Raw genomic sequence first — 24,321 nt, 5'->3', positions numbered from 1 at the left:
TCTGCTCTCGCTTCCTCTTTTCATTGCTGCTCCATTGCAGCTAAGTGCCTCCTTTTTTAGATCGCGCCTAGACATGCTGTATTCAGGAAATGGGCATAAAGCTCAGCCTACTTTCCGCACATCTTTTCAATTGGCTCCTGTCCCTGTCCTTCTAAATTTCATTGATCATTAGGCTTAGTAGTCCTACCTTGTCTCTTCTTGTAACCTCCTATGAGGACACCTTGCGGTACTGCACTGAGACATACAATGCTGGTTCCTGGCTCACTCACAAACATTATTATTTGTAACGCCAATACCTCAAACTATTGGTAATGCAAGGTCTATTGCATTGCAAATGCTTGTCCTTATTTTGCTTTGCTTACATGTTTATATGGAAGTGGATTTGTTTGCATCAAGATTGACAGCACCACTCCAGACTTAGGGCCTGATTCCGGTCTTGGCGGACGGGTTACTCTGTCATAACGGTGATGGATATCCTGTCCGCCTGAATATAGATCCCATAGGAAATAATGGGATTCCTATTTCGGTGAACAGGATATCTGTCACCGTTGTGACGGAGTAACCCGTCCGACAAGATCTAAATAAGGCTCTTAGTTCTATTGAGGACCAGATCAGGAAGCTCTAGCGGTGGATGCTTTTCATCTAAAGTGGAAAGATCTGAAAGGTTACGCATTCCCTTCTTTTGAGATGATTCAGAGGGAACCAGCATTTACAACGCTGTTAACACAATGCGCTTCCATTACAACCGGGTTACATTCTTTGGAGGCACACACGCCGTGAGGGCAACGGCAGTGCACAGCGGCTCCACAGACCGCCAACCTTCCATGAGAGCGCCGTGAGGGCAACGGCAGGGACAGCACAGCTCTCCCCCTCGCAGTGAGGGACTCCATCTCCCAGGTGCCCCAGGGCCGAGCGGCGCACCTGGTACGTCACAGGCTACGCCCGGAGGTGCTAATAATCAGCGGTACGCCTCCCGCCCCGCGGGACGCGCACGGGTGGCGCCGGGCTAAGCCTGGGCAAAGGGCGAGCCATCTGTGGCCAGAGAGGCCGGGACGGGCCACCACCCTTGGCTGTCGAAATGGGTAAGCGAAAACAAGATAATCATGGAGAGGTGGAGGGAAAAAAAGGCTAAAGTTCCTAGGAAATCAGAGACTATTATTTCCTATCTGACCTCAGCGGTGGGGGTGTTGAGCGTCGAAATTGCTAATGCAGAAAAAGAACTAGGATTGGTAACGCCTGCCCCCATAGGTGACGCCCCCGTAAGCTTGCCTGAACCAGCTCCAAGACCTATTATTCCTCTGGACCCTGTTGTGTTGATTAAAAACCCACCACTTGTGCTGTAGTGTAGCTCCTATCATCCCAATAGGCTCTGCGCATTGGAATAATACCTACAGCAGTAAAGGCCTAGGCCAGACGTTAACTAGGTCTACTACTGTCGATACTAGACTTAAAGTTTTGGGTTTGCCAGCTTAGCTCAGAGTTCACTAGACACTTTCTCGAATGTTCAAGGAGGAATTAACTTCCCTGATTAGACAAGAAGGGATTTAGTTTCTGACAACCATAGAACATGACAACTTTGCTCTCCCCTAATCAAGAGTAAATCTCGAGAGTTGTGTGAACAAAAGGCAATTTATTTTACTCAGTCAGTACGTGCATTCTTAGTCTCATCAGAATGTAGAGAAAAGGAAGAGACGGGCGTGTTCAATAAAAAGGTGTTATTTATTGATCAGTCTCTTTTCTCATACAAGAGAAATGGATCGATATTATTGCAATACTTATAGTTAAGTAAAGTGCATACATTAAAAGCAATAGTATAAAGTAATACTGTAAAAACATTGATATGGTTTCTAAGCCATATGATGTTTTAAAATGAATAAAATATATTACATACACATATACATTTGACTAAACGTACTCAACTGGTGTTTCTAGATACGCCTACCCCGTGTACCTGACCTAAGTCTAATACGTGGGCGGGAATAGAAAGTTACAGTTTAAGTTAAGTTTGTTTTTGCCAAGTGAATAACTAAAGAATTCTCTGTGAGGGGTTATTCAGTTCTGTACCTGGAAGTTAGGATGAATGAGGGATGGTATCTCTCTCTCTGGTCTCGATATTCCAGGCTGCCTGCGAGGGCTACCCAGAAACGCCGGGGCTGGATTTCTCGGCAGGAGAAAGCAGCGCGTCTCTCAGCGCGTCAGGAAGGCGGGGCTGCTGCCAGCGGGGTCTGCTCTGCTCTTGGCTTCGGCAAGTATGGCTGCTCCGTCTCGTCACCACGCGTGTGTTTGCATAGGGCAAGATCGGTAATATTTATACCTTTAAGGTGCCGAGATTGACGTAAGGATGGACATAGATACGTCAATAAGGATGTCATACGACTTGCTCGTTAGCACATTCTTTTACTAAAGTTCTCGGTGAAATCAAAACAATGGCCGCAGGGTTTTGCCCAGGTTGTCATAGGTATGATTTGTTATGAGAACTCCGTATGCCTTATCAGGGGCTGGAGGAATATCGCTTGTCTAATTAGATCGCAAGCGTTATGACCTAATCAGATAACACGTTCCTGTGCCGTAGTGTGACTGCGTCAGATAACGGTATCTGCATCATGGGGATTTTCTGCCTCATGGGCTGACTGCTAGTTAACTTGTTAGTTTGTTTAACTAGAATAGGGTCAGGAATAGGGGGATCGATTCAGGACCTATAGGAATACATGACACCCACTCCACGCTAACTATGGTCATATTTACTAATCTAGGCATAGTATAACATAGTACAACATACTATAGAGTAGTGTGTATACCTTACCACCCCAAAATACATAAATGCATTTTGAAATTCTTCAAATATACTGAAAAATTGCAGACATATATATTGTATGCACTCAAGCTGTAGAATAATGCCAAAGTAATCACGCATTTGTATACATTATTGCTTATTTGGTATATGAGAATTACACATGAAATGGTTTCTTAAATACAGAAAAAAGTTTCGAGACCATTCCATCACAGAATAAAATATTTATGAACATACCAGCGGGCAGCTAATGTCTATAAGCTATCTAAAATTTAGAAACCTTAGTTCTCTAAGAATAGTTCTTACTTTAAGCAGAAGATAGTGTCCCGAAAAATATGCAAAAATATTTGGGGGCTGCTGGAAAAACTGCTGTCCGTGAACTGGAGCGAAAGTGTTCATGTGACTTTATTTTTAAAGTTGAAGGCCGAATTCAGGGAACGCCGTGTGCGTGCTTGCTCAAAAGTCTCTATTTCTGTTCGGGTGAGAACATCATATCATTTAGGCTTTCGAAAAAACTGTCAACAGCTTCCTGGGAAAGTTCCACTAACTCGGAAATAGGTGTAATCATGCATTCATGCGCATGATTGTCTCCATTGACATTCTGATTTGAATTACTGACAGAAGGTCGTACCTGATCGATGCTGCTTTCATCTTGAACTTCACTACCCATCAATCGTAGTGGTGAAGCTTCCACGAATGCCGTCATCAGGATTGGTAGCCTTTGAGGGCAGCACAAAGCATGAACCTTGATCGGGCTCAACAATGTTTCTGCATCCATTGGCGCATCCGATTGTAGCGTCAGACAGGTGTCTAACACGCATTCTTCTCCGCATAGCAGACACCTCAATACAGGTAAAACACATCTTTGCCACATTGGTCGAAATGATAGAAACCAAGTCATGTTCAGGTCTCTAAGCCGGGAGAGTCCCAGGATTTTTGATATCCGGTCCCGGTATCCAATGGCTAGGATTGTTTCTTCCCTTGTCGCAAGAGTTTTGTCTGTGACATGGGTTGCCATAACGAAAAATAAGGACTAAGAATAGGATTCCTGCAATTAGTCCCAGGATCAGGGGAAGTCCGCCAAAAATCGAATGGACGAAATCTGGAAAAATACCCAGTATGGCTTTGAATGGTGTTAATGCCATCGAAAATACGGTCTTAAATACCTTTGAGACCCCATTGGTATCAGAAATATTTAAGATTTCATTCAGGATTTCCGCGAAATGTACGGGGGAATTAGTTGATAATAATGTATGTATCTCTGCAGTCGTCCTTGCGACTTGTAGATCATACGTTTCTTTTGATGACGAGAGCCTGGTAGGCGTCTGAAGAAGGACTGTTTTCATTCTGCTTAAAGTATCTATTCGAATAGAAGTAATTTTCAAATCGGGCCATGCCCTTGCATCCCTGTCTGGGAAGGAGCTGGGGAACAATGAGCGTCCACAGCACTTGACCTTCACAGTCGTAGTTACTAGATAAGGAGTCCCGGGCATAAGACTACAACATCTGCGGTCTACAATAAGAATGTAACTCCCATTATAGAGTCTTTGAAAGAATGGTTCTATTTCTGTTGCAGGTGCGCCTTGCTGGTGACATGAAAGGTTGTATGAATTCCCTTCACAGGCTCCATGCAAACTAATTCCGTTACACAGAAGTGTGCCACTTAGTGACATCGCACAATTGTTGCCACTAAGAAACACTTTCTGTCCTTTATTACTGACACATGCATGTGAATAGGGCAGGTTCCATGTTGTTTTAAGGTACCCTTTTCCCAATTTCTCGTACATGCCAGCCTGTATATATTTTTGGCAGTATTGAAACCTGAAGGTTGAGATTGGAATATTTATTATTCCATGTATTATCCATTCACTGACAGGTCGTTCTGACATTGTCATTGGTAATCTTTCTAGTTTTTCAATGCTCAAGATTGTATAATCAGCACCCTTTTGTGCCATACCGATTTGTCTATCAGTAAGGTTAAAGATTTGGAATAGTGACGTTGTGTTGATTAAACGCCAAGGCACATAGCCTGAACGCAGATTTTGTAACGTCCAGCCAAGCTGTACAATAGAACGCAATTGTGACTGACCGTGTTGTAATAACAGTAAGTCTTGCGATAATATATCGATTGCTGACGACACAATGCTGTCCAAAGAAAAAATTCTGGAGGACAGAGTCATTAACCCATTGTCCACTACAGAAAGTGATTTTTCCAAATTAATACGGTCAATTTCCCGTATTCTCTCTGCTGTTTCAATTTGAGTAACCTTCCAGGCCTCATTGTATGCTGCATATACAGAGGCTGCTATGAAACGCTTTTGACGCTGTTTGCGTGGTCCCAAAGTGAAATCACGCAAGTCAGCACCATCAGTAAGTAAAGTTAGGTGTTGCTTAATTTCTGCCAGTGTGGAAGTTTGTAGCCATTGAAGGCATAATTTGCCCACACTGTAGGTGGTTATTATCCCTGGGTGATGTCTTTGAGGATATCTAGGGTCTGGCCTGGTCATTTTGAACCCCTGTGTTTTGTTCAGGAATCTGTCTTGACAGTTATTTGTATCTGTGGGCCAGATCAACCATTGTTTCCAATCAGGATGTGTTCTGTTTTGGTTTAATATATGGTTTACGTCTATCTCTTCATCTGTATCAGAGCTATTGCTAAACATTGTTGGCTTTGGAATAGACGGTTTAATTAAATCTTTGATTTTGGCTAAGCCAAGACAGGTGGTTTGTTGAACAGTGTCATTTAAAAATATCATTTGTTCTGGGATCATGCAGGCTCTAAACAAAGCTTCTATACCCTGTACTTGCCATTCTTTTGTACCCCAAACACTTTTCAATTCAACATTTTTGTCCCAATAATCAAAACCAAAAGTATTCATTTTTTCAAAGAATGAGTCTGAATATAACAATTTTGTGTTGGTTATCATGGTCTTGGTCCCTGTCTTATTTGACAATTTAAAATAAAATGTTTCAGCATTACTTGTGTTAAAACCTGAAAAATATGAATATTTGTCGTAAACGGTTCTTGAGCTCCCTTTTGGAGGTGTTGCACAATGTTCCCATTGATTATAATTTAAAACATTTCTAGGTTGTGCAGATCTATGTAAAAAATGGTTACCATAGTGGTTATAGCAATACATACTATCATAATTTGTAGAACCCTGCAAATAATCATGTTTGGTAAATTTAGCAGACATTACTAAATCAGACATCATATTATTAATGCTTTCGAAGTCCTAATCATCAGCAAATGAGTTTGGTTTTGTACAGTCACTCAATGAGATCTTAATTTGGTGTGGATATTTCAGGATTTCGACCGGACCATAAATTTCATAGTCAGTGTTGTCCCAGGCTACCCCACCAGGTATCGGATTGGCTGTGAAGTTGGCTGAAGAAAGTTCTCTTTTCTCGATGTGTGAAGATGTGTGTGGTTTGAGGATCAAGTTGATTTTCTGACTTGCTGTGTCCATTTTAGCATATTTTCCCTCAATGAAGCGTCCCAAAGTAAGTACCATGATGAGCCAAAGTATGAGGATAAATGCACCAAAACCCACCCAAAATTCAATCCATGGAGAAATCAGATATGTTTCTTTCAGTTGTTTCAAAAGTTCCTTAGCTTTATCTTTAAAGGATTTTGATGATGGCTGTGTCTTTGATTCACTGAGGCTTTCAGAGGAATCATCGAAGTTTATGAAGTAGCCGGATGCAGTTCTGTCAATTGTTCCAATTGCTACAGGATTTCTGTTTCTTGCATTTTCACTTGGTACTTCATTATAGATTGGTGTGTCTCTGCTAAATGTTTTTATTTGGGTTTTCAGAGGTCTGAGTTCTATTGCATTGTTGCATAGTCCTTGTTGTTCTTCTGTAGGCGTTTCGAATGTGATGAGCCTCTTTGTTAGGACCTCTGTACTGGTAGCAAACTTTGGTGTTCTGCTACTTATTGGGAGTCCACTTGGCCTACTATTTGTTATCGGCCACATGTTGTGGTTTTACCAGGTCGATGGATACAACTCGGTTATCCTTTTTACCAGCAAGTGGCGGTAGTACAACTGATCTTGTCCCGTTGACAGACAAGACAGGAACTGCTTTTCTGTAAGAAGGCCCAAATTCCTTCTTTACCGCAATCTTCTCCCTGACTAGATCCCCGACTTTTGGAATCCAGACAGGTCTTGCTGGGACAGGTGGTGGTTCTTCAGTGGTTGTTGGCTGTTGTTTCAATTTTATGTTGCTCAGGTCTTTTCTTGTTTTGTTTAAGTCCTGCAAAATAGCCAAACGGTCTTTGATATCAAAGCTTTTTTCTTTCACCACTGAAGTCTGACTATCAATGTCAGAGATCATCATCCTAGTTCCAAATAATAATTCGTACGCACTGAATCCCTTCAGAGAATTTCTTGGCAAGTTATTGAGACTACGTTGGACACTTATTAGATGTTTGACCCACCCAGCTCCCGAACCTAATACCTTCGCCGTTATAGATTGCTTTATATCACGGTTTTTTCTTTCAACAATTCCGTTCCCCTCAGGGTGAAATGGACAAGAGTACCGCAATTGCACGCCCATGCTGACCATGGCCTCCTTATAAGCCCGAGAGCTAAAAGCAGGACCGTGGTCTGAATGTAGCATGCCAATTGCGTATGTGCCGATAAAGACTCGCAAATCTTTTATAACAGTTCTGGCGTCAGCCGTTCGCTGGGGCCACATCCATATGAATCTCGTGCATGAATCCACTGCGACCAGGATATATTTATAGTTACCATCCCTTTGTAAGGGACCACAGTGGTCTAGGTAAACACAGGCTAATGGTTTATCCGAGATTAGAAGGGGCGTCTGAGCTGGACGTCTCACAGTTGATACTTTCATTTTTTGACATATCTCACATTCTAGAACATATTCCTTGTTTGTCTTCTCATTTGTGGCCACCAGTATCTCTGTTTTAATAATGATACTGTGGCTGAGACGCCAGCATGGATAGAAGCAAGCCCTTCGTGTGCCGCTATTATTAGTCCTAAACTATGTTCCATGTTTGGAATTGCCCTATCCCCCACTCCAGGGATTCGAGCAAAAGGAACATTGTTTGCATCAGTTATGTATGAGTATTTTACTGGAAAGCCTTTCGGGAGTGTTTCTATCGAATCCTTTTCTGAAGCGCTGACAGCTTGTAATATTTCGCTGTCTATTTTTGTTTTTGACCGGGTGATGGCAGCTACGGAAGCCGTTTGCACAGCTGCCTTCGCGGCCTCATCAGCCAATGAATTCCCTGCAACGTGAACGCCATCACGTTGATGACTCAGTGTATGTATCACGTGAGTCTTTGGTAGTTCTTTTTGTAAAAGAACTACTTGTTCCCAGAGCATTTTATGCTTGATTGTGCCACCTTTCACATCCTTGAAACCATTCTGAAGCCAGATCTGCAAGTATTCATTGTAAGACTGAACGCAATAATACGAATCGCACACTATGAGTGTGGGGAATTCTCGATCGGTATTTTCAAGCGCCATCTTGAACGCCAGTAGTTCAGCTCGCTGAGCTGTACAATCTCCTAAAGATTGTGTTTTAGTGATTGCTGGTTTAAATTTTCCTTCGTGCCAGCGACCTTTAACGATCGCGCACGCAGCACTGTAAGCTTGCTTACCCCCCACTGCGGGTTGTGCTGATCCGTCTGTATATATTATACAGCCGTAGTGGTCTAGAGGCAGAATTTCGGTCGGCGGAGGACATTCAAATTCATATTGGAGAAATTCTTGTGTTTTTAAGTAAGGATCAAATTCGTACGCCACGTCTGTTGCAGCAAGAGAATTAGCCCATTGTATCCATCTCGGATGGAGTGCTTTAGCATTTGGAATGCTTGCCTTTGTTACCGCTTCTAGGGCTGGTATTGGTGTCACGATTATTATTCGTTTACCTTGTGCCAGGGCTCGTTCTTTTGCTATAGCTGTCTGTGTTGCCGTAAGAATTTTTTCCGTTGGGCTAAATTTCATTTCAGCCTTAGTGTACAAGTGTGATTTGAATGCAATTGGTACCTTTTCTCCCTCATTAGAGGTCAGGTATGTGAATCCGCATCTCCCTGGGATGACTCGAATCACAAGATTGCGTGTGTTATCACGTGTATCTAATTTTGTTTTAATTAGCATGTCTGTTTGTAAGGATCTCAAAATTTCTGTGTGTATTTGAGTCCAATTGGATCTTTTAAAATCTGGTTTTATTAGATCATAAAGGGGTTTGACCCTTTCTGCGTAATTTGCAATGTATGTTCTTCCGAAATTTAGGAAGCCTAGAATCGACTGTAAGTTTTTTAGTGTTCTAGGTGCATGGAGTACGGCACATTTCTCTAGGAAATTGTCAGCCAGGCTTTTGCCTTCACTTGATAACTCATATCCTAAGAATAGGACTGTCAGATGGGCAATTCTGGATTTTTTAAAGTTGAATTTGTAACCCTCTGCTGCGAACCCAAGTATTATGGTGTTCACTCTTTTCAAGTGAGTCTCCAAGTCATCATCTGTTAAGTAAATGTCATCGACATAAGATAATGCTTCATCATCATATAGTTGTAGTAATTCTGTTATTCTCGCTGAGAATACCCCCGGGCTGTTCTTGTACCCCTGGGCTAACCGACAGAATTGTTTTTGAGTGCCATTTACTGAGAATGCAGTTAAATATCTGCTCTCTGGTGCTATGTTTTGACAAAAGAATCCATTAGAGATGTCTAAGGTTGTTTTGTATTTTTTGCGCACTATGTTATTCATTAGTGCAGCACTGTGTGAGTTTTGCACTGCAAAAGTTTTGCAACATGTGTTAAGGTGTCGGTAATCCAAAACTAGACGATATGAATTGTCTGGTTTGGAGACCGGAAACAAAGGGTTGTTCATTTGTGAGGTGCAAGTTTCAATCACCCCCTGGTATTCTAGCTGATCTAGTATTTCATTTACCTGTTTTTTAGCTTCTTGCTTAATTGGGTACTGCCTTTGTGCAGTCGGTTGTGATTTTAACTGGATTTTGTGAGGATGAGAGTCCTCATCCCATCCCACGTGATTTTTATATAAAGCAGGAGCTAGAGCCACTGCCCACTTTCTAGCAAGTGTGTATTTTTTATGAATTGGAATTTGATTTGAGAAGGCAGGCATAATTATTTCTTCGCCATGAGGGCACTCCCTGATAAACTCTGGTGGCCAGTCTTTTTCAGCTAGAAGGATGTCATAGCCCTCGGGGAGGTTATCCCAAAATAGTCCCCTTATTTTCCTAGTCTTATCTCCCTCTATACGTAATGTTATTTCGTATATCTTGTGAGGTTTGCTAACCCTGGTGTCTGCAGTTTCCACTTGAAGATATTCATTCGTGTCCACTGTCTCCAGATGATTCATAAGGACTTTGCGAGCTATGCTCACTTCTGCTGCGCTGTCTAGCATTGTCTGAGGCCATTCCCCGTTTTTCAGTTGTGTCCTCAGTATTCTCGGCATTGTTAACTACCTTGATACTGGCTACCTTCTTTTTTGGAAATTGTAATTTCTTTTTTAGCTGAGCAGGTTCCTTGTCTTTGGACTTGGCGTGCTCTTCTCTCTGTTCTGATCGTCCTCTTCTTTCCGATTTCTGCGAGGAATTCTGAAAAGATTGAGAGGGACGTGTATCAATGTCTTGATATCTATCAGGTTTTTTTATATTATCCCTATTTCTAAGGTTATATCTTTTCCCAGAGGGGTCACTCTGGGGTGACCTGTGTCTTTGGTTCGGAGATTTTTCTCTTCGCCTAGGAGACCTTCCTCGGGACTGGAATTTCTTTTCTTTAGGATTGGATTGTTTATTTCCATCCCAGTTCTTTTTTGGTGAATTATTATTAAAAAATATTTTTTCTGGACTTTCAGTCAGTTGTGGTTTTACTGGAATTCCACCTAAACTATCTCTACCTGGCAATTTCAGCTGGTTGGTCTGCTATATCTGTCTCTTTTAACCTCTGGCGGATCGCCACGTTTGCTGCTTCACCTTTTATGTTGGCTAATAATATAGCCGAGACCTGCTTGAAGTCTTTTAGTAATTTCATACCCAGATTTAAAGCAGGTTCTGGACCGTATTCGTCTTGAATTTGTTTTAGCACATCTGGTATCACCGAAATGGATGGAACACCGTGCGTTTTTGTGTAGATGGAAGCAAAGACTGTACCCCAAGTGTCACAGTCCTCAATGTGTGGTGCGATTCCCATTGGAAGACAGATAGTCAGAATCCTGTGTTTTTCTAGCGGGGTGGTGTCAGGAAACACCGCCTCTATTTGGGTAATTTTCTGTGCCAACCAGAATGGTATTTGTTCCCGTTTAGCCGGTACTTTACCTAGGCAAGACTGGATGTTCTGTGGTGTAATTTTATTTGTGTTCCCCTGGTGAGGGGTCAGCTGTGGAAGTTTAATCGCTGGCTGAATTGTTGAAGTCCGCATCACATACTGTACTAATTGTCTATGAATTTTTATTAATTGTTTTAGCTGTGTTAACAGCTCTGCTACAGACATCCCATTGATGTCTGGATGTGGTGTGTATCCGGCTAGGACCGGCCACGTTGCTCCTGGTCTACCTAAAGGACCGAGCCTGGTGATGTGATTATTGTGTTTTAGGGCGCCATCAAATAAGAGCAAATGCTCTTGGAATTTGAGTGGTACTTCCACCTCCTCGAAAGGAGTGTACTCATTAGGAGGTTCCTCTATTTTGTAATAGTGGAAGTACTTTGTTACAGCATTTGCTGCTGGAAAATGTATCCATGAATAGTATACCTCTGTCTGCCGATATTCGTGTGCCTCAATTACGAATATGACTGTGCCACCTCTAGGTGTCAGTCCATTTTCTATAAGTTTTAGGGTTATAGATCTCCTTTTGATGACCGGGATGAGTATTATATCCCCGTCCGCATCTAGTGCTGCAGCATCAGCCGCTGCGAGTTCAGCTGCTAATCTAACTGCCTCTCTTTCTTCTTCATTGTCTGACATTTTACTGTCCTGAAGGTTATTTTGTTTGTTTGCAGATCAGGTTTCTTATGGAAACAAAGATTAGATGCACAATATTTTGGAACTGTTTATCCTTCATCGTTGACTATACCAAGAACCATACATAGGAGTTCCCTCCTGCGAGGTCTGGCGGATATAACCTTTCACCCACTCCAGACGTCTTTGGAGTATTTGGGAAAAGGGGTCTGAGTGAGAAAGCACGACTGAGTTACTCTAAATGTCTTACGTTAGTTTTATCGCCCTTTCCAAACGCGTTGGGCACCATGTAGTGTAGCTCCTATCATCCCAATAGGCTCTGCGCATTGGAATAATACCTACAGCAGTAAAGGCCTAGGCCAGACGTTAACTAGGTCTACTACTGTCGATACTAGACTTAAAGTTTTGGGTTTGCCAGCTTAGCTCAGAGTTCACTAGAAACTTTCTCGAATGTTCAAGGAGGAATTAACTTCCCTGATTAGACAAGAAGGGATTTAGTTTCTGACAACCATAGAACATGACAACTTTGCTCTCCCCTAATCAAGAGTAAATCTCGAGAGTCGTGTGAACAAAAGGCAATTTATTTTACTCAGTCAGTACGTGCATTTTTAGTCTCATCAGAATGTAGAGAAAAGGAAGAGACGGGCGTGTTCAATAAAAAGGTGTTATTTATTGATCAGTCTCTTTTCTCATACAAGAGAAATGGATCGATATTATTGCAATACTTATAGTTAAGTAAAGTGCATACATTAAAAGCAATAGTATAAAGTAATACTGTAAAAACATTGATATGGTTTCTAAGCCATATGATGTTTTAAAATGAATAAAATATATTACATACACATATACATTTGACTAAACGTACTCAACTGGTGTTTCTAGATACGCCTACCCCGTGTACCTGACCTAAGTCTAATACGTGGGCGGGAATAGAAAGTTACAGTTTAAGTTAAGTTTGTTTTTGCCAAGTGAATAACTAAAGAATTCTCTGCGAGGGGTTATTCAGTTCTGTACCTGGAAGTTAGGATGAATGAGGGATGGTATCTCTCTCTCTGGTCTCGATATTCCAGGCTGCCTGCGAGGGCTACCCAGAAACGCCGGGGCTGGATTTCTCGGCAGGAGAAAGCAGCGCGTCTCTCAGCGCGTCAGGAAGGCGGGGCTGCTGCCAGCGGGGTCTGCTCTGCTCTTGGCTTCGGCAAGTATGGCTGCTCCGTCTCGTCACCACGCGTGTGTTTGCATAGGGCAAGATCGGTAATATTTATACCTTTAAGGTGCCGAGATTGACGTAAGGATGGACATAGATACGTCAATAAGGATGTCATACGACTTGCTCGTTAGCACATTCTTTTACTAAAGTTCTCGGTGAAATCAAAACAATGGCCGCAGGGTTTTGCCCAGGTTGTCATAGGTTTGATTTGTTATGAGAACTCCGTATGCCTTATCAGGGGCTGGAGGAATATCGCTTGTCTAATTAGATCGCAAGCGTTATGACCTAATCAGATAACACGTTCCTGTGCCGTAGTGTGACTGCGTCAGATAACGGTATCTGCATCATGGGGATTTTCTGCCTCATGGGCTGACTGCTAGTTAACTTGTTAGTTTGTTTAACTAGAATAGGGTCAGGAATAGGGGGATCGATTCAGGACCTATAGGAATACATGACAGTGCCTAGCAGTGGTCTAGTCGGTCCTGAAAAACAAACTAGTGATGTAGGGGGGTCTCTTTCAGCTCCCTCAGCTAAAACTGATGAAGTATCCACAGGCTTGGTTGGGAAGCGACGGAAACCGCGGAAGTTCACTAATAAACAATTACTTGGCGCAGTCCCACAGCCATTAAACCATACTGGAACTGATCGCCTGGCGTCCCTTGTGGAAGAAATGTTTGAGTCACGTCTGGAACCTGTTCTTATTGGTCTAGCTAAGAACATTGTGGACTCTTTGAATACTTGTGTCGCTAGTCTGGTTACTAAATGTGCAAACATTGATAAATTCATAGAAGAGCACAGAGTTTGTTGCAGGCCAGGTAGTCATGTAAGTGAAGAGCACTGTACTAATGGGGCCAAAAAAAGCAGGAGGTTACAAGTGCCACTATCCAGGTTGATGCACCCTCCATTCCCGCATCAAACTCTGGGAAGGTAGGGGTTTTGAATAAATCAAAAGCCACTCAGCCCCTAATTGCCAACATTGCCAAGGTTAAATCAGTGGAAAACGGAGTTGTTACGCCCCCCAGGGCAAGTCTCAGCACTAGTAAGGGGCTCCATCAGGGGAGGGGATTCATTTTAGATCTCCCGCCAGACGCTGCACTGTTGGTGGCTGTCCTGACTGGGGTCCCTCCTTTAACTAGCAACTCTGTTGAATCCACACAAGACCTTATTGGGTTGGCTAAAAAGTGGTGTGCCCAATTGAGTAGTGGTAATTCTGACATCTCCTCCCATGTCATTATGGCAAGACGGGCGGGATGGGTCGGGAAGCGGAAAAAGTGCATTTCGGGGGATTGTGTTGTGGTCAATTTTAATAGCTCAAATATTGCAAATAGGCTGTTCTGGGATGCCTCTGATATTGGTGGTGGCGGTATAAGGCCTCTCCCTTTGGGGTATTTCTATCCACCGGGCACCAATGTCCAATCACCCTTGCTGGAACGGAATAACTTGCCCCCCAGATCTAACCATTGGGTCGATGTTCCCCAAAGGCTGGTAAGAGGAGGAGGGGGTAGAGTACCAGAGAAAGCAGAGAATACAGGAGAAACCCCCGCTAGCAACCCTGGTAGAGCCATAACGAGTTGGGTCACAGATATGCCTCTGTCAAATCATGTTTCTCCTTTATCAAATATGGAGGACAATGATTGACTAACTGATATATTCGATACACCAGGGGAGCCTAACAGGGGGTTGAGTAGTCCTTCCACCTGTAAAATTCTGAGCTGGAATGTGGCCGGAATTAGAACTAAACGGAATGACGAAATATGGGTGGACTTTGTTAAACATTACGATATTATAGCCCTACAAGAAACATGGGATATAACAAAGTATTTTTTCCTGGATGGGTACTCCAGTTTTATAGTTAGTGCGATCCCGGGGTTAGGAGGTAGACCAAAGGGTGGACTGGTCATGCTTACCTCATTAAAAATTACTGGCTCTTTCTCTATGTTGGAGTCTGGGTCTAATAATCTATTAATCCTTGAGTGGGGTAGGCCGGATTTATGCACTATTTTGGTAATTAACTTTTATAACGCCAGTGAGATTGAATTTGTGAACCAACATTTAGGTTCCCTGGCAGGTTTTTTAAATGATTATAAATCAGTACACGACACTTTATTCGAGACCACCATTATGGGTGATTTTAATATCCATCCTTGTGGCTGGGACTGTGTTTTAGACAATATTTATGGACCTCCAGGCTCGCTGATCCCGCACTTTGAACACAATAGGCAGGGTGAGGCTTTAGAGGATCTTTTAGCTAGTTTGATTCTATTTGAGGTGGCACGGGACCTGGAGGAGGGGAGGGCCCCTACATTTAAGGGTAGAGACTCGGATACTGTTATTGACTATATCTTCATCTCCTCTGAGGTAGTGGATAGAGCCACCCTGTATGAAATAATTCCATCGGGGTTTAGTGATCATAACCCTGTGACCCTGGAATTTAATTGGGGGGAGGTCGCTATTAATAGGAACAATTTAGCTAGTGAGATCACACATCTGTCCCCAAAAGATCAAGGAAGGAGGCTTAAGTGGGCTAAGTTGATCCCAGAAGCCTTTATGGAGGGTTTGCTACGAAAGGCAGAGGCTCCCTTGGGGGTCTGTCTAGATAGCTCTGCCCCATGCAGTGATATTGTTGAGGCTTATGTCACCATTTGTACCCAGATTGAAGCAGACCTGATGGTACAAAATAAATTGGTACCAAATAAGTTATACAGGTGGTTTGACGGTTGTTGCTCCAAAGCACATGGTGCTCTTTTGCAGGCACTAAAACAAAAGCCCAGAGACAGAGCGCTTGTGATTACCCTAAGGAAGGCTTATAAAAGGGCAATATATAACCGGAAAAAGGCTATTAAAACTGAGGCTTGGAATAACCTTTTATCGGTAGAAGTCTTAAGGGATAGCAGCAAATTCTGGGCAACCATCAACCATCCTTTTTTTCTCAGGACAAGAGACTTCTAGTTTAGACTGTGTGATCCCGGATGAAAAATGGTTGTCTCACTTTAGAGGGGTTTATGCTAGTGAGAGTAGCACCACCCAAGAGACACATTATGAGCCCATACAGCCTGTGCCACCTCTTTTATTTCAAGAGGAGGATGTCCATAAAGCGATATTAGAAATGTCCAAACATAAAGCCCCAGGCCCGGATGGTGTTCCAGCGGACTTTTATAGCACTTTACCCAAATTTTGGGCAAAGATTTTAACTAATGTTTTTACGCGTCTAGCGTAAATGGGTTCCCGGCATCCTGGGCAACCTCTGTTATAGTTCCAGTTTTCAAAAAGGGCCGGAGGGATGACCCCTCTTGTTACAGACCAATCTTGCTGATTGACTCTGCTGTTAAAATCTTGGGCAGAGTCATCCTGTACCAACTTAGGAACTGGCTGGAGAAAAGAGGGGTCCTTTCCAATTTACAATATGGGTTCAGGGAGCAGAGAAGTACATTAGATCAATGCTTAAACCTGCAACTGTTGATAAGCAAATATACCCAGGCCAAGGAAGGGTTGCTCTACTTGGGATTTATGAACCTCTCCTCGGCCTTTGAACTGGTGAACAGGTCGAAACTCTGGGCTCTTTTATTAAGCATAGGGATTGACCCATCTTTAGTAAATTTTTTAGCCGCTCTTCCTCAAGGGCTTTTAGCATCAATCAGGGTCACTAGGGAGGGGGGTCGCACCAGTCACTTTAGTTCGAGGTGGGGCGTCAGGCAGGGCTGCATCCTGGCGCCCCTTCTTTTTACTTTATACATTAATGCACTAGACAAAAATCTGGAGGGCGCCTCACTGGACGTTCCACATATAGGAGATTCTGTAATACCGGTTCTCCTGTACGCAGACGTTGCAGTGTTGTTGGCTAGGACAGGCCTTGGTCTCCAGAGACTACTGGATTCCTTCCGACCTTTATGGGTTCTTTAGATTTGAAGGTCAACAACCCTAAGTCACATGTTATGATTATGTGCAAACGTCCGAGGGGGCAAAAACGTAAACGTTTTTTTTGCAACGGTGCGGAAATCTCAAGGGTGCCTGTTTTTACTCATCCTGTACCAACTTAGGAACTGGCTGGAGAAAAGAGGGGTCCTTTCCAATTTACAATATGGGTTCAGGGAGCAGAGAAGTACATTAGATCAATGCTTAAACCTGCACCTGTTGATAAGCAAATATACCCAGGCCAAGGAAGGGTTGCTCTACTTGGGATTTATAGACCTCTCCTCGGTCTGTGATCTGGTGAACAGGTCGAAACTCTGGGCTATTTTATTAAGCATAGGGATTGACCCATCTTTAGTAAATTTTTTAGCCGCTCTTCCTCAAGGGCTTTTAGCATCAATCAGGGTCACTAGGGAGGGGGGTCGCACCAGTCACTTTAGTTCGAGGTGGGGCGTCAGGCAGGGCTGCATCCTGGCGCCCCTTCTTTTTACTTTATACATTAATGCCCTAGACAAAAATCTGGAGGGCGCCTCACTGGACGTTCCGCGTATAGGAGATTCTGTAATACCGGTACTCCTGTACGCGGACGATGCAGTGTTGTTGGCTAGGACGGGCCTTGGTCTCCAGAGACTATTGGATTCCTTTGGGACCTTTATGGGTTCTTTAGATTTCAAGGTCAACAACCCTAAGTCACATGTTATGATTATGTGCAAACGTCCGAGGGGGCAAAAACGTAAACTTTTTTTTGCAACGGTGTGGAAATCTCAAGGGTACCTGTTTTTACTTATCTTGGGGTTTTATTTGGTGAAAGAGGTACATGGGGCCCACAGCAGAAGTTAAAGTCCAATGTTGTAGCTAGGTCATCAATTGCACTTATGGGCTTCGCAAAGCGGCTGGGGGCGAGACCCATGTAGGCACTTATAAATGTGTACAAATCGAAATGCCTGGCAATAGCCTCGTATGGGGCCTCTGTATGGGGCTATATACCTCAGGAAAAGATACAGGTGGCCGAGAATAAATTCCTAAGATCCCTCTTGGTGGTTCCCCAATCTACTCCCACATTTTCTATTCATTCTGAATTGGGGGTGGGATATGTGAGTGATCAACTGAAGGTTGCCCCATTGATTACCTGGATTAAGACTTGGCTGAACCAAGAGATTTCACTGAACCATCTTATTTTGAGAGATTGTATGGTTTTAGATAGGGTAGATAGGGTACCCTGGCTAGTTTACATAAAGGAAATGTTTTTAAAACTCGGGCGCCCTGAAATTTATCTGGCTCCAGAGCTAATTAAAAAGGAAGACATAGCCTGGACAAAGAAGAATGCCCTGGGTATGTTAGCTCTAGAGCGTGAGGAACGGGAACTGTTGAAACCCTGTGCCAGAGCTAATTATGCTTTATTGACATCAATGTCTTTAGAACCATATTTAAAAATTGTCACAATCCCGTTCGATCGTCATCTCTTAATTAGATTCAGGTTCAACTTAATCCACTTATCGTTAGGCCATTTTCCAGTCTGGGGCAAACCGGAAAGCTCACCACCTTGTAGCTGTGACAACTTCTCTAGCCAAGACACGATGCACTTTATCATGTTCTGTGAGCACTACGCCGAAATCAGAAAAACTTTTTTAAAACCGTTACTGAGGGAGGCTAGGTTTTTACAAGTCATACCCGCATTGACCTACTTGCAACTATTAAGTAGTTCCCGAGTAATGTTTGGTGTTGCAAGTTTTCTGGTAGCAGCTGTTCGGAATAATGCTAAGAGATCAGTTACCTGTAATCGCCCTGACTGAATTTGTTTTTACCTTTTGGGTTCTAATATTTGTATATCCCTGATTTGATGTACTTTTTTAACAGTTTTTACTATATGATACATTTGCACATGTGATTGTATGTACAGGAAGTAATGAATTGTCACACTTTTGCTTTTCTAATTTTAATTAATCGAATAAAGTGATTTTGACTGACTGACAACGACGTGTTGTTTCTACGCGATCCATTACATCGCAGGTCGTTTCAACGACTTGCTGTAGAGGGCGCGCTAACCTAAGGAATAGTATAATTTACTATTCCAACACCTTCCCTACTGTTGCACACGCTGGAGTTGGAATAGTAAATTATACTATTCCTAAGTACTGCGCTCCCCCTACAGCAGTTGTTGAAACAACTTGCGATGTAATGGATCGCCTAGAAACAACGCGGTCATTGTAACGACCGCGTTGTAATGGAATGCATTATGAAAGCATTTGTTGTAAAGGGCCATATTCGATTCAGAGGATGTTGTAATCAGTGAGGAGACAGATACCAATAATTCTTGATATGGCTTTTTTGGGCGGATCAATCTGTTTTTCCTGGGGTGTTGGAGTTAGCAATAGAGGAAACTTTTTTGATAGCAGCCTCCCGGGGCTTTTTAGTAGGTGGGTAAGTAAGTAGAAGAACACCCAATGGTGGAAAGTGAGGACTTGAACATTCTTGCTTTGAGAATATAGCAGGAGAGGTGTAGAGTCTGGTGTTCTTTCATGGAGGCATCAGAGCACCTCAAGGATTGTTCGGCTGAAGGCACCAGGAAAAAAACATATAAAGGGTTATGGGTTATGTGAGGCCTAGGTTTGTGGATGTGTGGGAAGGGGTTTGGATCCCTTAGAAGCATCTGTTTTGGAGGTTTAAATTATTCATCTGATTTGCTTTCACATGGTTTGAGTTACCAGCAATTTGAGCGAAACATAAGTTAGTGGATGGCAGGTCGATTGTTAGTGATATAAAGTTGAGAAGGACTCCAGAGGCGAGACTTCTCAGTGTCAGCTTGGTTTTGAATTTGCTTGATAAGTGGCTGAGTAATAGTTTTTTTTACTTTTCATCTATTGAATATAAAATTAGTTTGTGTCTGGTTTCTTTTGGAAGAGGTTCAAATGTTCAGGCCTTGGAGGTAACTAATAGACATTGTAATCCAGCTGTGGCGCAATGTTGGGCATCTAGGAGAACTAAGACTATAAGTGCAACATGCATAATGGCAGCCTACGTCTTGGCATAAAATATAGATTCTGCAAGTGTCTATGAGAGTGAATTTTATAAAAGACATCGAGGCTAACATTAGCTCTCTCTTTTCACTTGAAAAAAATAAAAAATGAAAGAGTTGAGAAATGAGAGGGATGGAGCGAGAAAATGAGGACATAGTCTGCTTTCTCTGCTGTTACATTTATATGTTTTTCCTTTTCAATCTATTATGTTTCACGTTTCTTTTGACTGATGGACAGGGACATAGTTTAAGGTGCTTCGCAATGTTTTGGACTTTTTTTAAGACGTCTGTATGTGCAGGTACAGGAAGTTGTTATCATCAATAGTCACAGAGTAGATGTTAAGAGGAACAGAGAGTGGAGTGCAAAATTGGAGTACTTTATATACAGGAGAGCTCTAATTCTAGAATTGTAGTGTTGGATGTGTTAAACTTAAAGTGGCTGCTTGGAGCTGCAATGAAAGATGTGATGCTTAATGTTATCCTCATCTCTTTAACAAAATTTAGATATTCCTCTTAAACACACGTGAAGAATCTACATTCTACCTGGAAAATTAACTACATTAAAGAAAACAAACATCCAGGTCACCAGTTTAATTCGTTAGTAGGCAGCAATACAAAGGGGTTTTGAACTAAAATGGAAAGACCTCACTTGGGGCCTCATATATATTGACGTTTTCAATATGGAGGCAATTCACTCCCAAAGAAAACCAAGGAAAGCTCTAAAACTTACACTTCAATATAGTATAGGAGAAACACTCTACATTAGCATATCTCCAGGCCTCCATGTCAGTGAATAAGGGCCTTACAGAACTTAATTTCAGTGTCTGAACTTGCAAGCCTGGAAATATTAGATATCTATATGGCAAAGTGTAGTAAACATGTGCTTCTCCCAACATGGCCATCTGCGGTCATTAGTCCTTTCTAGATAAAGGAGTAGTATGTGTAGTAAACTAGTTCTCCTCCCAACATGACCACCTGTTGTCATTACACAATTCTCTATGTTCCTACCTACTAAGCCTCCCAGAATGTCTGTGTACATTCTATGTTGCACTTGAATGTTCCACACTTGTCAGTTGAGGGTCTGGTCAGCTAGCGAGGTGTAGTGTTCTGCTGTATCTTAATAAACCTATCTTGTAACTACTAAGAAGTGCCCTGCTACTTACATCTGATTATCTTCACAACACAAAGCTGCTCTTAGCTCCACCATTAAGAATCCCTTTAGGCAAGACCTGATTCTGGTTTTAAAAAAAATGCTCAGGCCTCCCTGTGTAGAGTGGCCTATGTGAAGCCATTTCCACTGGTATCCTTACTGTATGGGAACGTTATGTAAAACATGGTGGTCGCAGACAGAAAACCATGCACTCACTAAGAGAAAACCCACATTGTGTGGGTGGGATTAGTTGTGTATTTCCTGGAGATGAACACTCATGTTGGGGGCCCATTTTCAGGAATCCCAACAGGTTAGTATGGCATGGCAGACCTCCTGCGCGGGGTCAATTTTCTAGCAAAACAGCTTCTGTCAAGCACAGATGAGATGTTTCGATGGAAAAAAGCCACACCCACAATAGATATGTTTACATTGATGGAATGGCCTCGGCACAATAGTGGTGACAAAAAAATCGAAATGAGAATCATAGATTGTTGAGTACAGGATCTCTGTTTCCATGATTATTCATTTTCCTGTTAAGGGAATAGATACTGGAAGTTTGCTTAACTGGGAGCACTCTGAAATGTGATAAGGATGCCTACTAAGAGAAAGAGATCTGAAAAAGTTACTAATCCACTGTATCCCCAAGGCCTGAGAATTGATTCCCAAAGGAGCACATTGTACATAAATGTAGTCCATAAACGCTAGAATTGTTTTGGCTATTTTTGACCAAGAGTAATGATCGTTACTTGGTCTTTTATTGCTGTAAAGGAGTACTGTCAGACTCCTTTCAGAGGGCCACCTGGCAAATAGTGGCTGCAGGCCTTTAACTGTGGGGTTGAAGTTGTTTGCCTCTGATGTCCTGGGGTCCGACCTACATTGGCACTTTAGGTGAAAACTTTATTGCATGATTTGATAAAACCTTTGCAAAATACAAAAATTAAAAAGATAACAATTATTAAATTCGTTAAAAAGAACCCCGGTTCCTGTAGTTAAAAGCACCCAACATCCCAATTGTAAAACTCTCTTGTAAGTGCACTATACATAAATCCTATAATGGTGTTCCCTTAAGGGGCAATTGTAATCCTGATTGAAGTAGCTTTTTAAGTCCCAGATTTGACCAGCCTATACACCATTCCCCTTCCGATAGTCGTTTTGTTTTGGTATTTCCGACAATTATTCATGTGCCTGGCTACCCCGCAAAAAGAGTTGTTCAACAGCTATTGCGATGAGCCAGGGGTCTGAATCTCCGGCCGAGGTAACCCATTGGCACTGCAAACTGGGCCAAGTACATATTGGTCACTGGTAGCTACGGCGAGGAGTCCCAGGCTTCTCAGGGAGGTAGTGGGGGTGGGGGTGGGGGAGTGCTCGAGCTCACCAATTACACAATACAAAATGGAATGTGGAACCTAGGGCAACATGTATCATTATTTCAAATAGCGATTATCTAATTGCTATTCTTTGAAAATTGCAATTAGGTAATCACAGAGGCGCAACTAGAGCCAAATTTCGGGGGGGGCTACTAAAAATGTTGGGGGGGGGGGGCTAATTCTCCCAGCAATAGGCAGAGTGGAGATGCAGGGGTTCTAAGAAGAGGTGAAAAAACAACAAAGCCTTGTTAGGAAGTAAATGGTATTTTAAAGACCTATGAAGTACTGCGGCTGCAATAAGACGGATCCCAGACAAAACTGTCTGTGTGTGTGCCCGGGAACTGTCTCAGCCCCAGCTGACACACAGGACGGAGGGGGGCTGAAGCCCTTAGAACCCTATGGGCGTTGCACGCCTGGGTAATCACTATTTGAATGTATGAGTTTCAATTAGCGTTTACTAATGGGTCGCAAATCGACCTACCTCATCAATATTCATGAGGCAGGTCACAATTTGTGACCCAGTAGGAATGCTGAAATCACAAAGATGGTGGCCTGCTGGGGTCAGCAGGCCACCACGTCTGTGATCGCTTTTAAGTAAAGAAATCAATTTTTTTAATGCTGCCCGTGGTTTGCGTTTGAAAAACAAAAATGAAAAGTTTTCTTTTCATTTTGCAAGAGCAGGCAGTGGTCTGTGGGACCACTGCCTGCTCCTAAAAATAATTTAAAAGAACATTCACAAAGTGAAAGGGGCAGGGGTCCCATGGGGACCCTTTCCCGTTTGGGAATGGGTTACCACCTTCTTGAAGTAGGTGATAAAATGAAATGTATTGCAACCAGATTTGGTTTGCAAAACATTCCTACATACCGCTGCAATTCTGAATTAGGAAGGGACGCCCCAAACACGCCTCTTCCTAATAACGAATCTGTCTGATGTATTCACATTTCCAAAGTCCTAATCGGTCACATGCTACTGAATTGCGAATTGGAATTAATAGATGCCAAAATACATTTTACCGGCTGCAAACAGCCCGATTCTACGAATCAGGGCATTTGCGATTGGTAAAATGCATGATACATGTGGTTCCTAGTACTTACCTTTACAAAAAAAGTACTTTAATATGAACCAGAAAAAACATACTACACTCTTCAATAGGAAGACACAATTTAGCGCTTCAGGATGCAATCCAGCGTCCTTCTCCCAGGTCTAAGTGGGCCCCTTTCCATGGTGAATAAGGTAATAGTGTGAATAAAGCTCAGGTGGGAGTTTGTATCACTCCTAAATCAGTGCTCAGCTCATAGTTAACTGCCACAGTCTGACCACTTGAGGTGCGCCCAGGAGAGCAGAGCTGGCTGTCCTGGTGCACTCGGGTTCTGGTTGAACACATGTTGATTGTCTTACTGGCTGAGCGTGTGGTCCCACAGGAGCTGGCCACCCTTGCTAGTGCCTTGATTGAAACAGATAAAACTCGCACATACAGCCTCTTGTGGATAGTCACTACTACCGCAGATGTAACCCTGCAAGAGCTGGGTACACCTGGCAGTTGCAGCGCCCACCTGGGCTGATCACTTCAAGGAGTTGTGGCTATGCACTGGCTTAGCCCTCTAGGCACTTGAGGCCATGCACAGGGCGATCACACTAGGCAATTGAGACTATGCATGGGCCAATCACACTAGACATCTGCGGTCAAGCACAGACTGATGGTGATGCTGCAGTAACAGCCCCACACAGGTCTTTCAACTGAGGAAGCACAGAATCGCACAGGCTGACCCTTTCACTAGCAGTTGTGGCCCCGTACAGTCTGGGTGCATCAGACAGTCACAGTTCTGACTAGATCTTGGCAATGGTGGTCACAATTAGTGCAGTTCTTGACAGGAGCCTCTTCCGGGTGTCGCGCAGACACTGTGGACAGGGTGCACCATTATCC

At 42.9% G+C, this 24,321-nt stretch overlaps 1 protein-coding gene across 1 annotated transcript in view; it reads left to right on the top strand.

Moving 5' to 3' along the window:
* The window catches only part of RADIL (Rap associating with DIL domain), a 444,288-nt gene that overhangs the window by 9,417 nt on the left and 410,550 nt on the right, over window positions 1-24,321 (top strand). The gene's annotated exons all lie outside the window — the stretch shown is intronic.

The sequence above is a fragment of the Lissotriton helveticus genome, chromosome 10 (genome assembly GCF_964261635.1).
Source record: "Lissotriton helveticus chromosome 10, aLisHel1.1, whole genome shotgun sequence".
Taxonomy (NCBI): Eukaryota; Metazoa; Chordata; class Amphibia; order Caudata; family Salamandridae; genus Lissotriton; species Lissotriton helveticus.
This window is presented reverse-complemented; position numbering and strand designations above follow the sequence as displayed.